Here is a 4,898-nt window from a genome sequence, read left to right as displayed (position 1 = left end):
TGCAGATGTTGTCAATTTGATTTCTATGTTTTCTATCTGGTGAGGTCCATGTGTATAGTTGTCTCTTATGCTGTCTAAAGAAGGTATTTGAAATAAACAAATCATTGGTGTTGCAAAATTCTATCAAGCGTTCTCCAGCATCCTATCTATCACCAAGGCCATATTTTCCAACTACTAATCCTTCCTCTTTGCTCCCAACCTTTGCATTCCAATCACCAATAATGATGAATACATCCTGATTACATATTTGATCAATTTCAGTTTGAACAAGTTGGTAGAATTCTTCTATTTCATCCTCACTGGCTTTAGTGGTTGGTGCATAAATTTGAATAATAGTGTTATTAACTGGGCTTCCCTGTAGGAACATGGATATTCTATCACATAGAGCATTATACCTGATCTGGATATGTTCTTTTTGACGATGAATGAACTCCATTCCTTTTCAATTTGTCATTCCAGGCATAGTGAACCATGTGACTGTCAGATTCAAAATGGCGAATACCAGTCCATTTCAGCTCATTAATTCCTAAGATATCGATGTTTATGCGTTCCATTTCATTTTTGACAACTTCCAATTTTCCCAGATTCATGCTTCCTACATTCCATGTTCCGATTTTCAGTGGCTGTTTATCGTTGTTTCTCTTCATTTTGAGTTGTTCCCAATCAGCAGATGAAGGTCCTGTGGGCTTTTTACTCCATTCACGTTATCATGGTCAACTCTACTTTGAGGAGGCAGCTCTTCCCTAGTCGCATTTTGAGTGCCTTACAACCTGAGGGGCTCATTTTCCGGCACTATATCTGTTAGTGTTTTTCTGCTATTCATAAGGTTTTTAGTGACTAAATGTGTGGAAGTAGTTCGTCCCTCTTTCTTCCTAGTATGTCTTTGTCTGGAGCTCATCTGAAACCTGTCCACCATGGGTGACCCTGCTGGTTATTTAAATACCGGTGGCATAGCTTTCGGAATCATCACAACTCACAAGCCACCACAGTTCGACAAACTGACAGACAAGTGGTGGCCGTTTTGTTTTAAGTGGAAACCGTCAATTTAAATTTCAAGGAAATCTGTGTCCTTGCATAGTAGTTTGTAAGTATATCATCTAACAAACCTATGAAAGCAACATATACAGTATTTAAATTTAGTGTGAGTTTGTTGCTAGATGTACATATTATCTAACAATACATATATTTATTTTTGTTAAGTGCTGTCAAGTTGGTTCTGACTCATAGCAACCCTGTATAGGGTTTCTGACGAGCGGCTGTGTGTTTGAACCACTGACTTTTCAGTTCAAACCAACTTTGCTATCTAGTGCTTATCCTTCAATGCCAAACCAGGACTCCATGTTATAAATATAAATCCTATGCAATCAATGTTGACTATACCAGGAATGTAATTGTTGACCAGGGATAGAATGTCATATTTGGAAGTAATCCATCCAAGAGTAGATAATGAATCTGTTTAATTTAGATAAGAAATACAGGCTGAATCCATGGTGATTTTCATAGCATTCTGAAGGACTACTTTCTACTTAATACTCTTCTGATTTTTTTTTTTTTTTCTAATATATGGTAGTTTTTTCTATCCTCTAAAGTTCTGTGACCTATGAGATGTCTAGTACTTTCCTTTTCCTTTTATAATTCCATATTTTTCCATTACTGTTGTTGTTAATTGCCATTTAGTCAGTTCCAACTCTTAGCTACCCTTTACAGGGTTACCAAGGTGTGACTGTGAGTATGACCACGACCTTGTGGTTCAAACTGAACTTGCTCTCCCCAATGCTTTTCCTTGTTGTTGTTATGTGCCATTGAATTGGTTCTGACTCATAATGACCCTGTGTAGGGTTTACAAGAAGCAGCTTCTGAATTTGAATAAGTGACATTACAGTTCAAAGAGACCTTGTGGTCCAGAGCTTTATCTCACATTACCACAGGAGGATATTTACAGCTATTTAATTTCCTAACTTTGGAACCATATTAGGAGCCAGTAGTGCTAATATGAATAGCACCACTTCATGTGAAAATCCAGTTAACTCAGGGTTTCAAAAGTCTCCTTGGATATTTCAATATCTTAGTTTATATGTAAAGATGATAAGAGAACAAATTAGGTTCTGCCTATATTTGCTTGCCTAAGAGGTCTCTTAACTATTTTTGACTAAATGATGTTTCAAAAATCCTTTTAACTTACTAACTTGTTTTATTTATTTATTTATATATAGTAAATCACAAAGTCAGTTTACATTCATGCCAAGAACATTAAGCTCTTCCCCATGAAAACCTTTATAAAATGTTTAGACTGTAGTTTGAGTCCATAATGTGGTGGGCCACATAACACAAATGGCAGTGTGTCTAATTTTTACACACTTTTTGTATTGCTATTGCCATACTCCTATACTTGACATAAGGAAATAGAAATTTTATTCAATAGACCTGATCAAAAATAATGATGAGCAATCATCCATTGTTCTCTCAACACAATATAATAATTTCACATTTGTCATGTTTGACCAAATTACAAATTCAAATATCATGAGTTTTTATTATATTCTTTTTATTAGCATTGCATAAATCATAAAATTGCCAATCAAAGCTAATTTTTTGTTACAGAACTAATATCTAAGAAATTTTTGTCACAATTAGTTTTACTTGAAATTATATAATTTTAGTGATATATTTCAAACCATTTAATTGACAGTCAACAAATCTCTAAAATACATTTCATTTCATAGACAGAAACAACTTGATATTATGTTTTTATACACTATACAATTATATTATTATTTTATATATTCTTTTCACCCTTTTCTGAAATGGGAACACTGTTGTTGTTGTTAGGTGTCATTAATCATTGCTGACCCATAGTGACATTATCCAGAGCAGAATAAAACACTGCCTGATCCTGGGCCAACCTCACCACGGTTGCCATGCTTGAGTCCATCAATGCTGCCACTTGGCTAATCCATCACGTTGGGGTCTTCCACTTTTTCTCTAACCCTCCAACTTAGCAAATGTGATATCCTTCTCCAGTGACTGGTCCTTCCTGACCATATATCCGAAGTATGAGAGACAAAATTTCGTCATCTTGGCCTCCAGGGATCACTTTGGCTACACTTTTCCCAAAATGCATCTATTGGTTCTTTTGGCAGCCCATGACACTTTCAATATTTTCCTCCAACACCATAACTCAAAGGCATTAATTCTTCTACGGTCTTCCTTATTCACTGTCCAGCATTCACATGCATTGAAAATACCATGGCTTAGGTCAGGCTCACCATAGTCCTCAAGCTGACATCTTTGCTCTTCAAAACTTTAAAAAATCTTGTTCTGCAGATTTACCTAGTGAAATAAGTTCTTTGATTGTTTGCATGCTGCTTCCATGAGTGTTAATAGTTGATCCAAGAAGAATGAAGTCCTTGATAAATTCAATCTTTTCTCCATTGATAAGAATGTTGTTTATTGGTCCAATGGTGAGGATTTTTGTTTTCTTGACATTAAAATGTAATCCATACTGAAGGCTGTGCTCTTTGATCTTCATCAGTAAATGTTTTAAGTCTTCTTCACTTTCAACAAGCAAGGTTGTATCATCTGCATATTGCAGATAGTTAATGAGTCTTCCTCCAATCCTGAGGCCACATTTTTCTTCATAAAGCCAGTTTATTGGATTATTTACTCAGCACACAGGTTGAATAATTATGGTGAAAGAATATAATCTTGTTGCACACCTTTTTTTAATTCAAAACATTTAGTGTTCCCTTGTTGTGTTCGAACAGCTGCTTCTTGGTCCAAGTAAAGGTTCCTCATGAGCACAATTAAGTGTTCTGGAATACTCTTACTTCCCAATATTGTCAGTAGTTTGTCATGATCCACACAATTGAAAGCCCTTGCATAGTCAATAAAGCACAGGTGAACATCTTTCTGGTATTGCCTGCTTTCAGCCAAGATCCATCAGACATCAGAAATGTTATTCCTCGTTCCACAGTCTCTTCTGAATCCAGCTTGAACCTCTGGAAGTTCTCTCTCAATTTATGACAGTAGCCATTTCTTTTTTTCCTTTAGTAAGCCTTTACTTGCATGGGATATCAAAGAGATTTTCTGATGATTTCTGCATTCCGTTGGCTCACTTCTCTTTGGAATGGGCACAGATATGGATTTTTTCCAATCAGTTTGCCAGATAATTAATTGTCTTCCAGATTTCTTGGCAGAGATGAGTGAGTGCCTCCTGTGCCACCTCACTTACTTGAAAGATTTCAATTTTTATTCCATCAATTCCTTTACCAATTCCTTCAATTCACCTTGGACTTCCTCCTTCAGTATCATTGGCTCTTAATCATATGGTACCTCTTGAAATGACTGAACATCAAACATTTCCTTTTGTTACAGTGACTCTGTGTATTCCTTCCATCTTCTCTGGATGCTTTCTGCATCATTCAATAATTTGCCTAGTGAATCTTTCAATAACGAAAGTTGAGGCTTGATTTTTTTTTTCTTCAGTTCCCCCAACTTGAGAAATGCTGAGCATGTTCTTACTTTTTGGTTTTCTGATTCCAGATCTTTGCACATTTTGTTGTAATATTTGGCTTTATCTTCTCGAGGTGATCTTTGAAATTTTCTGTTCAGCTCTTGGACCTCCTAATTTCTTCCATTTGCTTTAGCATCTCTATGCTGGAGAGCAAGTTTCAGTGTCTCTCTGACATCCATTTTGATCTTTTCCTTTTTTTTTGTCTTCTCAATGGCTTCTTGCTTCCTTCATATATGATGTTCTTGATGTCCTCCCACAACTCTTCTGGTCTTCAGACTTTAGTGTTCAATGTATCTAATCTGTTCTTCAGATGATCTCTAAATTCAGGTGGGGTATATCCAAGGTCATATTTTGGCTCTCGTGCACTTGTTTTCATTTTCTTCAG

This window comes from Chrysochloris asiatica, unplaced genomic scaffold (assembly GCF_000296735.1).
Source record: "Chrysochloris asiatica unplaced genomic scaffold, ChrAsi1.0 scaffold00520, whole genome shotgun sequence".
NCBI classification, from domain to species: domain Eukaryota; kingdom Metazoa; phylum Chordata; class Mammalia; order Afrosoricida; family Chrysochloridae; genus Chrysochloris; species Chrysochloris asiatica.
The sequence above is the reverse complement of the archived record's forward strand: the minus strand, read 5'-3'. Positions refer to the sequence as shown.